We start from the raw sequence: 13,916 nt of genomic DNA, 5'->3' as shown, positions 1-13,916 counted from the left end.
GTAATCCTGTCATCAACTCCGTTTCACAGATGAATCAGCAAAAGCACAGCAGGTTAGGAGACTTGTTCACTGGCATTCAGCGAGGGAGAGAGACAGGACTGAATAAAATAACTCAGAGTGTGCACCCCTAACCACATGACGGACTGCTTCTGGTCTCTTCCTAATGCGTCACGACTATTTAGTTCAGTATCAAACGGTAAATATATCATTTAATTAAACATTTTCATCGTGCAGTTTGGTGGCTGCTCTCCAACAAAATCTTGTTCATTTGGTTTTCACTATCTTTCCTAAGGGGTAGTTGTCATGAAGATGGATTAAAAAAAGGTCTTTTGATAAAAGCCTTTAGTTGGGCAACTCTGCATATAAACTGGAAAAATAACAGCAAAGATATCTTCGTGAGAAATTCCAAATCTTGTTTAACAGTCTTAAGATTTTAGCATTTACATGAAGATTCTGAAAGTGTCTATGTCTATGACTGCCTAGAAAGTAATTTCCCATCTTTAATGAAGAAAGATGATCAATATAAGAGTAGATTATCATGTTTTAACTATAGCAACACACACAAAAATCAATATGAAGTCATTAATCCAGTCAGAATGGAGACTTAGAAGCTAACAATTATCCAGATCACAATGAATTTTTTTTGTAGTGACATACTTTTTTCTTTTGAGCTATAATTAATGTATAATATTATATTACTTTCAGATGTATAACACAGTGACTCAACATTCGTAGAGCCACAAAATGGTCATCACTGTAAGTCTAGGCACCTTACAAAATTAATATAATATTAACTCTATTCCCTATGCTATACATTACATTTCCATGACTTATTTATTTTATAACTGGAAGTTCATACTTCTTAGTGCCCTTTACCAGTTTTGTTACCCTCCTCGCATCACCACACCCCCTTCCCTCTGTCAACCACTAGTTGATTCTCTGCCTCTATGAGTCTGGGTTTTGTGTTGTTTTGTTTTACTTAGATTCCACATACAAGCAAAATCATATGGTATTTGTCTTTCTGTGTCTGACTTATTTCACTGACTTATTTCACTTAATATCCTTTGGTACATCCATGTTTGCTGTGGCAAGTGGTAAGATTTCACTCTCTTTTTCATGGCTGAGTAATATTCACGTGTGTGTGTGTGTGTGTGTGTGTGTGTGTGTGTGTGTGATCTATTCATCCATCGATGGACACTTTGCTTGCTTCCATTATCTGGACTATTGTAAATAATACTGCAGTGAACATGAGAGTGCCTGTATTTTTTCAAATTCGTGTTTCTGTGTTCTTCAAATACATATTCAGTAGTGCAATTGCTGGATCATAGGGTAGCTCTTTTTTTAATATCTTGAGCAACCTCTATACTGTTTTCCATAGTGGCTGCACCAATTTGCATTCCCACCAACAGTGCGCAATGGTTTCTTTTTCTCCATATCCTCACCATCACTTGTATTTCTTTTTGTACTAGTCACTTTTAGGTGTACAGTATTATCTCGTTGTGGTTTTGATTTGCATTTCCCTGATGACTAGTGATGCTGAGCATCTTTTCATATTCCTGTTGTTAATCTGTATGCCTTCTTTGGAAAAACATCTATTCAGACCCTCTTCCCATTTTTTAAATGGATTTTTTCCTTGTTATTGAGTTGTATGAGTTCATTGCATATTTAGGTTATTAACCCATTACCAGATATATGACCGGCAGATATCTTGTCCCATTCAGTCAGTTGCCTTTTTATTTTGTTGATGATTTCCCTCACTGTGTAGAAGTTGTTTGGTTTGATGTAGTCCCATTTATTTATTTTTCCTTTTGTGTTCCTTGCCTTTAGAGTCACATCCAAACACACACACAACATTGCTAAGACCTACGTCACAGAGCATACCACCTACATTTTTTTCTAGGAGTTTTATAGTTTCAGGTTTTACATTCGAGTCTTTAATCCACTTTGAGGTTTCTTTCTTTTTTTTTTTTTTAAATACAGCATAAAAGAGTTGTTCAGTTTTCAGTTTCATTTCATTGAATGTTCCATGAATGTTCCTTTCATTCCATATAATTCATTCTCCAACACCATTTATTGAAGAGATTGTCCTTTTCCCATTATTATTGGTTTTTTCATGAATTAATTGACCATATATAGATTTCGATTTCTATTCTGTTCCATTAATGTATGTGTCTCGTTTTACGTCAGTATTTTGATTACTATGCCTTTATACTATACTTTGGGATCTGGGAGCATGATACCACCAACTGTGTTCTTTTTTCTCAAGATTGTTTTGATTATTTGGGGTCTTTGGAGGTCCCATACAAATTTTAGAATTATTCTGGTTCTATGAAAAATGTCCTTTGTATTTTGATGGAGAATGAACTGAATCTCTAGACTGCTTTGCATAATAAGGACTTTAACATTACTTCTTCCAACCCATGAGCACATAATATCCTTTCATTTATTTTTGTCTTCTTCAATTTCTTTCATCACCATCTTATAGTTTTCAGTGTAAAGGTCTTTCACTTCCTTGATTAAATTTATTCCTACATGTTTCATTATTTTTGATATCATCATAAATAGGATGGTTTTCTTGATTTTTCTTTCTGGTAATTTATTATCAGTGTATAGAAATCCAAGAAATTTTTTTATATTAATTTTGTATCCTACATCTTTACTAAATTCATTTATTACTTCTAACAGCTTTTTGGTGGAGTCTTCAGGGTTTTATATATATAGGATCATGTATCAGAAAATACTAACGGTTTACTTCTTCCTTTACCATTTGTATGCTTTTTTTTTCTTTCTTGCCTAATTGCTGTAACTAGGACTTCGAGTACTGGGTTGAATAAAAGTGGCAAGAGTGGGCATACTTGTCCAGTTTTTGATCTTAGAGGAAAGGCTTTCTGCTTTTCACCCTTGAGTGTGCTGTTAGCTGTGGGCTTGTCATACACGGCCTTTATCATGTTGAGGTACATTCCCTCTACAGCCACTTTGTTCAGTTTTTATCAAGGTTGGATGTTGATTTTGCCAAATGCCTCTTCTGTATCTATTAAAATGATATTATTTTTATTTTTTATTTTTAATGTGATGTATCGTATTGTTTGATTTGTTGATATTAAGCAATCCTTGAGTCCTTGGAATAAATTCCCTTTGATCATGGTATATGATCCTCTTAATGATTGCTGAACTTGGTTTGCTAATATTTTGTTGAGGATTTTTGCATCTATGTTTGTCATGGATATGGATCTGTAAGCTCCTTTTTCTGTGGTGTCCTTGTCTGGTTTTGGTATCAGATAATGGTGGCCTCATAAAATGATTTTGGTAGCTTTCCCTCCTCTTCAAGCTTTTGGAATTGCTTGAGAAGGATAGGTATTAAATCTTCTTTGAATTTTGGTAGAATTCATCACTAAAGCCATCTGATCCTTGTCTTTTGTTTGTAGGAAGGTTTTTGATTATTGGTCCTTACTAGTAATCAGTCTATTCAGATTTTCTGTTTCTTCATGATTCAGTCTTTGAAGATTGGAAATTCATAAAAAAAAAATCTTCTTCAGGATGCTCAATTTGATAGCATATAATTGTTCATAGTAGTCTCTTACAATCCTTCATATTTCTCTATAGTATCAGTTGTAATGTCACTTTCATTTCTGATTTTATATATTCAAACCCTCTTTTTTGCTTGGTGAGTCCACCTAAAGGTTTATCAATGTTGTTTATCTTTTCAAGGAATCAGCTCTTAGTTTACTGATCTTTTCTATTGTCTTTTAGTGTCTCTATCATTTATTTTTACTCTGATCTTTATTGTTTCCTTCCTTCTACTAACTTTGAGCTTCATTTGTTCTTTCTTTACTTTCCTTAAGTATAAAATTCTTTACTTTGGATTTCTCTTGTTTCTTGAGGTAGGCTTGTATTGCAATAAATTTCTCTCTTAACCCACCTTTGCTATATCCCATAGATTCTGATATATTGTATTTCTGTTTTCATTTGTCTCTATACACTTTTAAATTTCTTTTTGACTTATTCTAGTGCCCAGTAATTGTTCAGTAGCATATTGTTTAAGCACCACATATGTGTAGTTTTTCCAGTTTTCTTCTTGTAATTGATTTCTAGTTTCATACCATTGTGGTTGGAAAAGATTCTTGATATAATTTCAATATTATTGAATTTAATGAGACTTGTTTTATGGCCTAACATGTAAACTATTCTGGAGAATGTTCCACTGCACTTGATAAGAGTATATATTCTGCTATTTTTGGGTGGAATGTTTTATACATATCTAGTTAAAGGTCTGGTCTTAGTCCCTGTTGTTTAAGGCTGATGTTTTCTTACTGATTTTCTATCTGGATGATCTATCCAATGATGTAAAATCGCCTACTATTAATTGTATTGCTGTAAATTTTCTCCTTTAATTCTGTTAATATTTGCTTTATCAATTTTGGTGCTCCCATGTTAGGTGGATATATATTTACAAATGTTACATTTTCTTGCTAGATATACCCCTTTATCATTATGCAGTCCCCCTCTTCATCTTCTATTACATTCTTTGTTTCAGAGTCTATTTTTTCTGAAAGGAGTATAACTATATCAGCTTTCTTTTTGTTTTCATTTGCATAGAATATCTTTTTCCTTTCTTTCACTTTCAGTCTACGTGTGTCCTTACTTCTGAAGTGGATCTCTTATATATGTGTGTATGTGCATGTGCACCTGTGCGTGTACACACGTGTGTGTGTGTGTCTTTTAAAAAAAAAAATCCACTCAGCCACTCCAAGTCTTTTGATTGAAGCATTTAGTCCATTTACAATTAAAGTAAGTATTCATAGGTTTGTACTTGCTGTCATTTTGTTAATTGTTCTCTGACTGAATTTATAGATCCTCTCTGTTCTTTTCTCCCCTTTCTTCCTTTGTGGTTTATTTACTTCTTCAGCGTTTTGGTTAGACTCCTTTCTCATTTCGTGTATTTACTATAAGTTTTTGCTTTGTGGTTATTGGCAGGTTTACATATATTATCCTATGAATCTAACAGCCTATTTTAAGTTGAAAGCAACCTTAAACTTGAACATATTCCAAAAGTCTACATTTTTACTCCCTTCTTTCGTATCTCATGTTTTTGGTACCACTTTTTACATTTTTTATTTTATGTATTCCTCGACTCACAATTATGTAGTTAATTTTACTATTTTTATCTTTTAAACTTCTTAGTAGCTTAGTAAATGATTTATGTACTATCTTTACTGTATATTTATTTTTTCCAGTGACATTTTTACTTTCATGTTTTCTTATTAATTAGTACCATTTCTTTTCATCTTAAAGAAGTCCTTTAATATTTCTTGTAAAGCTGGTTTAGTAGCAATAAACTTTTGCTTGTCTAGTAAATTCTTTACCTTGTCTTTAAACCTGAATGATAACTTTGCTGAGTTCTTAGTTGGAAGTTTTTTTCCTTTAACCACTTTGAAGAGGTCATGCAACTGCCTTCTGGCTTGCAAAGATTTTGCCGAGAAACCTGCTGATATCCTTGTAGGGTTTCCTTTGTATGAAACAGTTTGTTTTTCTCTTGCTGCTTTTAAAATTCTTTATCTTTAACTTCTGCCATTTTAATTATAATATGCCTTAGCGTGGGTCTCTCTGGGTTCCTCTTATTTGGAACTCACTAGGCTTCTGGGATTTGAATGTCTGTTTTCTTTCCCAGGTTAGCAAGCACCACAACTAATCACCCCACCCATCCTAGCATGGCGGCAGTAGGATGCAATGTCTGAGCTTGCCTACTTGTGTTTGCAGGCCATATAGAGAATACAGTAATGGTATCTGCCAGTGTTTCCATCTCCAGGGAACATCTCAACTGTCCATGTTCCTCCAGTCAACGCTCCCAGATCTGCAAATGAATCTTCCTCACATATAGTCTGGGTACTTTTCAAACTGTTGGGTGTTTTGCTTTGTTTTGTTTGCTGGGTCTTGGGGTTAGAACTCCAAGAGGAGAATCTCAGTTTTCTATAGCACTTTGGGACCCCTAGACATCAGCTCTGTTGGTTTTCAAAACCAGACATTCTGGGGGCTTGTCCCTCCAGTGAAGATCCCAGGTGATGGGCTCCCTGATGTGGGGCACCAACCCCTTGTTCCTCTAGAGGAAGCACCCGTCTGGTGAGATCCCTCCCTACTGTGTGTGTTGCCACACCGTGAGTGGGGGTTTTTTGGTGGGGCTGTCTCGGTGTTTCCTACCCATAATGATGTGGTCCTTTTATCCTATGTTGTGAAGAGCAATTCATCTACTTTTCAGATTTTTTTTCAGAGAGCAATGATCCTTATGTAGCTGCAGATTTGGTGTGTCCATGGGAGAATATAAGTTCGTGATCTTCCTATGCTGTTGTTTTGGACTCCCTCCCCCATCATAACATTCTTACCACAAATCTGTTTGTGCAATTTTGAAATAATCAGTTCTAGGGACATACCAAATTATTCCGAGAAGATGAAAAACAAGAAAAAAAGCTTCACTTTTCTCAAAAGGCAGTTGTTTAAAATAAAAGGAATAGCTCCAATTTCCTCGTAGTTATAGTCTCATTTATTTTCCTAGTGCAGTGGGACCAGTTATCACCATTTACTTTAGAGTAGAAATGTATGTGGGTTTTTTATTTAATATTTTCTATTCTATCTTCTAAAATAGATTTATGACATCAAGTAGACTACAGAAAAAAAACCAATTTGTCTTAGATTTTGTTGTAGGCTTACAAATAAAGTTATTTCTTTTAAGAATCAAGGAAAGGTACAATGACTTCCAAATCAACTGTTCAGTCCCTGACTTTCTTACAGGAAAACTGGGGAGATTCAGGATAGAACATTTGTAGCTGAAGATTTTCCATTTTTGCACTACTTTCACTTCTCAGCTGTCATCATTCTAGGCAGTGCAGAGGATAAGGCTGGTTGGATTTTCCAGAAAATGGCAACTTCTAAGCTAAATAAAGCTTGGGAGCCATCATGCTATATTCTAATGATGTAGAATTACTGATTTAATCAACCAAATATAAAAATTATATTCTGATTCCCCTCATTTAAGTAAATCTCTTTACTACATTCCTGAGTAAAACAATGAATATCTTTGAGCTTGATTTTAAGATGACATTTTAAATTTAAAAAAATCCTAAAAGAAGATGCATTTTCTTTAGTAAAAGCACAGTAATTGATGCTAAGCTATTTTACAATGTTCTCAACTGCTGAAATTTGTGCTAGTGCCATATTACACACCATTTTTATTACAGTACCAGATTTGGTTGTAATTGTTTTATGAAAAAATGTGGTCAATAACATTGAAGTAAATTACAAACTTAGAAAGTAGTATAAACAGTGTCAAATGAATTATCATTGTATATGTATTATTCTTTCATTTTGTTCTTGATCAGTCTGAATTAAAGGATACGTATTTGTTCTGAGTAATGCTACTAACAGCATAACAGGGGAAATCTTGTTTCAGTCATAGATTTGTGCATTAATTAAAAACAACATTGTAAAGCAATGTTCTCCTCAACCTTTCACATATATTTAGATAATTTAGCTTCTAGTTATAGTGGTATAGTTTCTATTAGAAGAAAATAATAAACATTCAACAAAATTACTTGAAGGCATTGCAAAGCGAGATAGAGAAGAGAATAGGCAGATACTGTGTGGAAGGCAGACACTGTGTTGGAGGAAATAATATACACTTGGAAAAGGTAATGAATGGCACAGAAAGGCCCCAGTCAATGACATGGGAGGTACTACAACTCAAATACAAACCAGCCACACTACTGCCTTCACAAACCACAGCATAGAGTTTCAAGTGCCCCCAACAAATGGAAAGTTAATGAAGATGATGAAAAGGAAAGAGAGAGGAAAAACCCCATATTATGGCCTAAATTCTGTCCAAGTCCCTGGCTGACCCCATGAGTGGAACAGATCCCAAGCAGTCCCACTAAGACTAAAAACACTACACGGAGATTCTAGCTATTATAATCACAAAGGAGACAGGAGTTTGGAATTTGGGTTTAGCCAAATTATCTAATTTTTTTTTCAGTACTTGAAGAATATAATAGAATACAGTCTCTGCTTGACAAAAATCAAGGATAAAATCCAAAATTTAGACATGTAGGAAAAAGAATCCATGGCATATAATCAAAAGAAAATTAATCCAGGCTGACCTTGAATGTTTAATTAGCAGAAGAGCTTTTTAAAATAGCTAATATCAAAGGCACAAGCAATAAAAAAAACCAAGACTTTATCAAACAAAAAAGCTCCTGCACAGCAAAAGAAATGACCAAGAAAATGAAAATGCAATGTACATAATGGAAGAAAAATTGGCAAGCCACATATCTAATAAGGGGTTAACATCCAAAACCTAGGAAGAACTTAAACAACTCAATAGCAAAAATAATAATAATCTGATTTAAAAATGAGCCAAAAGGGTCACCTGGGTGGTTCAGTGGGTCAAGTGACAGACTCTTGATTTCGGCTCAGTTCATGATCTTAGGGTCATGAGATTGAGCACCCCACTCACCCCTCCCCCATCATCTCCACATTCAGCATGGAGTCTGGTTGGGATTCTCTCTCTCCCTCTGCCCCCTCCTCCCACTTGCACCTTATCTCCCTCAAATAAATTAATAAAATCTTTTTAAAAATGAGCAAATGTCCTGAATAGCCATTTTCCCATAGATGATATTCCGATGGCCAGCAACTACATGAAAAGACGCTCAAAATCACTGTCAGGGAAATACAAATCAAAACCACAATGAGAAATCTCTTCACACTTGTTAAAATGGCTACTATCAAAAAGACAGGAAATAACAAGTGTTGGTGAGGATGTTGAGAAAAGGGAGCCCTGGTCCACTCTGGTGGGTATGCAAATTGGTGCAACAATGATGGAAAACAGTATGGAGGCTGCTTTAAAAATTAAAAATAGAATTACCATATGATCTAGTAATACCATTTATGGATACCTATCCAAAGGAAATAAAAACACTTTGCCAAATATATATGCACCCCCATTTTCATTTCAGCATTATTTATAATAGCCAAGACAGGGGAGCAACCTAAGTACCCATCAATAGATGAATAAAGAAAATGTTACACATACATACACACACACACAAATATTATTCATCCATAAAAACGAAGGAAATGTTGCCATTTGTGATGTAAATGGAACTGGAGGGCATTTTTCCAAGTGAATAAGTCACAGGGAAAGACAAATACTGTATCATCTCACTTCTATGTGGCATCTGAAAAAACTGAACTCACAGAAACTGAGAACAGATTGGTGGTTGCCAGAGATGGGGGGTGGGGGCAGGAATCAGTGAAATGGGTGAAGTAGCTCGAAAGGTACGAACTCTAGTTATAAATAAGTTCTGGAAATGTAATGTAGAGCATGACTATATTTAACAATACTGTCCTGTCTATTTGAAAACGGCTAGGAGAGTAAATCTCAAAAGATCTCACCACACACACAAAAAGTGTTAACTATGTGAACTAATGCATGGTAACTAAACTTATTGTGGAAATCACCTTGCAATATATACATATATAACTGTACACCTTAAACTTACGCAATATTTTACATAAATTATATTTCAATAAGCCTGGAAAAACCCCACTAACACTTGAAAAATACAAATGATATGCTTACAGTTTCATAGCTATAAAATAGACTCAAAGTTGATCAAGGGACTTTCTTTACAAATGCAATGCCTTTTTCACAGGGTGATGGTGTGAAGCATTTCACTTGTTTCTCATTTAAAGCCACACTATCTTCATCCCTAACTATCCAAGTTCCATAGCATTTCCAAGGGACAACATGTAAATTCTTCCCTTAATGCATTTTATTATTTTTTAAATTCACATTTACACTATCACCATTTTTAGCCTTTATCATTTCACAGAGTCTTGCCTGTGCTTTTTCTCTAGTCCTATCTTCCCCAGATCTTTCCTTCATATTCTCAACTTGATCATTCTTTATAAAATATGGCTCCATAGAGCTTCAGTTTTTTAAATTAGTCAACACATTATTCTTAAAATAATATTGTACTGAATGTCTAGAATTCTACTCAACTGCAATCTAATGCCTTCAACCTTATCTTCTATAGCCCCTTTATTCTAGAACTCAGAAAAAAGGCCACAGTTTTATATATCTAAATATTTAAAAGATGTAAATTAAGCCATATAGTAAATAAAATACAGTTTATGCTCCTACTTAGACTTTCATATCAATAAAATTGAAAACTGTATGAAAACTATGTTTTTATGACTTGAAGCAAGTTATTTTAAAAATAGCCAGTGTAACTATGCTGAAGGTTATTTAGGAAAATATGTACTTAGCAAATGAGCAAATATAAAATCTCAGCAGAGAAAGTATACAAAAGAGCCAAGTGGGAACTTGAGAGTTAAAATTACAGTATGTAGGGGCGCCTGGGTGGCACAGCGGTTAAGCGTCTGCCTTCGGCTCAGGGCGTGATCCCGGCGTTATGGGATCGAGCCCCACATCAGGCTCCTCCGCTATGAGCCTGCTTCTTCCTCTCCCACTCCCCCTGCTTGTGTTCCCTCTCTCGCTGGCTGTCTCTGTCTCTGTCGAATAAATGAATAAAATCTTTAAAAAAATATATAAATAAAATTACAGTATGTGAAAATAGTTAATTTGGTGAGGTTAACGGCAGATTGGGGTACATAAGAATCAGTGCCTTTGGAGACCAATAAATCAAAAGCATCCAATTATAAAAAGAGTGGGGGGAGGAGTAAAAAAACAAAACAGAGTCTCTGAGATCTGTGGCATAAAATAAAATGGTCTAATATACAGGTAATTAGATTCCAGAAGAGAAGATAAACCTGGGATGAAAAAAAAAAAAAACCTTAAAGAAATAATGCAAAGTTTTTCCAGTATTTGATCAAAAGCTTAAATTCACACATTTCTGGAAACATAGCAAATCCTAAGAGTCCTAAGAGAAATAAATACAAAGAAAAATCACACCTAGACACACCAAAATCAAATTACTAGAACACAAAAATGTCAAAATCTCAAATCAGCCAGGGGAAAAAACATATTATAATGCCATTTATTACTTCTCATTAGAAAAATGAAGTCCAAAGACAGTAGAATGACATCTCTAAAGTGCTGGAAGGAAAACAAAAACTGTTAGCCAAGAATTCTATAACCAGCAAAAATATTCTTCAAGAATTACAACAAAATGGAGTTTTAGCTAAATAAAAATTAAGAGTTTGTCATTAGCTGAACTGCATAATACAAAATGCTAAAGGAAGAGCTTCAAGCTGAAGGCAAATGTTCCTTGGATCTTTAGAAAGGAACTAAGAGTACCAGAAACATTAAATATGTGGGTAAATATAAAAGATTACTTTTTTCCTCCTAGTTTAAAACAGAAGGCTTATGAAATTATAGTTTAGGATTTATAATTATCTAGATGCAATAAATACATAGGAAGACTAGAGAAAAGAATGGGGAGTAATGGATAATTAGGGCTACACAGTAGCAAAGTTCTTTCATTTTATGTGAAGTGATACAATATTAAATTTGAGTTGATGGTGACATGGTAAAGATACATATTTTAACCCCTAGAAAAACTACTAAAAATAATTCAAAGAGGTACAGTTAAAAAGACAGCAGATACATGAAGTACAAGAACAAAGACTCCTAGAATATCAAAGATGGAAGAGACTGTAGAGTATAATGTTTGATCCAATGTCAGAATCCCTTTTATAAACATTTGACTGCTCATTTAGCCTTGACACTGCTCAAATACTTCCAAATGAAAGGGCTCATGAGGCTCCCCATTGCCCTCTTGTTTCTGGTTCAAAGTTACACTTCTATGGAAAAAGGTCTCTTCCTTCACAGACAAGTATCTATTACCTCTTAATTAAATATCTAAACATCCATTTCTTCTCCACAGTTTCCCCCATTTATGGTTGGAGAAAGGAGGTTGTTCTCTTCTAGATGAACTCCTAGATGACTTGACGCCCCCGTGTCCTCTCCTATCATCCTATTTGTTTTTGTAACCCTTGCCAAAAATGTAAAGGACATGATTGTCTATTAATTTTATTTGTTTAGTGCATGTGCCTGACACCTAATAGGTGCTCAATGAAAATACGAAGAAATTAAAACAAGCATGATGGGACAACTGTGTGGCCATTTGGCAAAAGATAAACTTACACCTACAACTCACACCATATGGAAGAATACTCTTTAAAAGGATTAGCATTCTAGTGTAAAAAAAAAAAAAATGAAACCAACCAAGTATTTGAAAACATGAGTAAATTTCTCTTTAATCTTGGTGCAGGGAAAGGCTTTCTAACTATTACTCAAATTTAGAGGCAATAAAAGAAAAAAAAGAGTGAATTTAACTTTTCTTTAATACTGTAGACAAAAATCCACTATGAAGAAAATCCAAGAACAACTGATCAAATGGGAGAAAAACTTTGCTACATATATAACAGAAAAAGGACTAATGGCATATATAAGAACAATCAAACATATATCAGAACAAGAAGCAAATATTCAGTGGGTGTGTATCATGAACCAGATACCCTCTTACATGTTTTTTTACAGGTATTATTCTTTTTTTTTTCTCTTTTTTTTGAGAGAGAGAGAGAACACAAGAAAGCACATATTTGGGGGGGGGAGGGCCAGAGGGAAAGGGAGAGAGAGAGAATCTCAAGCAGGCTCCACACCCAGTGCAGAGTCTAACAGAGGGCTCAATCCCAGGAACCTGAGATCATGACCTGAGCTAAAATCAAGAGTTGGACACCTAACTGACTGAGCCATGCAGGTACCCCTACAGGTATTATTCTATTTACTCCTCGCCTTAAAAAAAGTTTATTTTATAGATAATGAAACTAAGGTACAGAGACATTAAGCAACTTGCCCAGGGTCATATAAACTGGTAAAGAGAGCTGGGATATGAATCAAGAACTGAAGGAATGAAGCATGTAGCTGCTCCTAGTTCTCTATGTGAATCGGGACTATGGCTCTGATGTCTTCAGCCACAGTTCTCTAGTTTGCTTACCTTTACACTATCTTTCCCCTGTCTGGTCTCTCCATATATCCCTACAGTGATTACCTCTTCTCTGATTCTCCCTTTCTACAGAAACCTACTCCAGCTAGCTTCAGGGTACCTCCCCAAATACCAATCCCATCCTGATCATGAGCCTTATGGATGCCTCCTGATGCAAAATGGAATCAATAAAATAGTATTTTGTCAGAGATTACCAACCTTGCTTTAAATAATGAAGTATAAACAACAATCAACGTTATCATTATATATTATGGAAATGATATCCTGGTTATAAGATAGTTCCCAATGTGTGAATTTCCAGACTTATCTTGACTGTTTCTTTATACAAGAAGTATATCTTGTGAATAAAAGAGTAAAATGAGGTAATGATATGTTCTGAGCAGCAAACTATCAGCTTTGTTGACAAGAATTTACTACTCCATTAAAGAGTTACATAATTTACTTTTATGGGCCATTGTCTGACATAGTCTGGATTTCTTAATCATGACAGAGAGTTGAACATACTGTGCAATAGCCCATAGCGTTCAATTTTATATTTCATTGTCTTATAATATCAGTGTTCACATTTATTATGAAATGTGGTTTAGGTTTTTTTTATTCCCTTGTCATAATTAATGTCAAAACTATGACTAGACAGAACTTCTGTCTCCATCAAAATCTTAAGTCATGTTGAAAATATCATTTTGTTTGAAGTATAAGTCACTTTCATTGGTGATGGCATGAATATCTAAAATGCAGCTGGTGTGATCAAGTGGGATTTATTCCTGGGTTGCAAGGGTGGTTCAATATTCACAAATCAATTAATGTGATACACCACATCGATATGAGAAAGGCTAAGAAGCATGGGATCATTTCAATAAATGCCAAGAAAGCATTTGACAAAGTACATCTATTCGTGAT

Source organism: Ursus americanus, chromosome 14, assembly GCF_024610735.1.
Source record: "Ursus americanus isolate L20-20 chromosome 14, mUrsAme1.1.p, whole genome shotgun sequence".
Classification (NCBI taxonomy): Eukaryota; Metazoa; Chordata; class Mammalia; order Carnivora; family Ursidae; genus Ursus; species Ursus americanus.
This window is presented reverse-complemented; position numbering follows the sequence as displayed.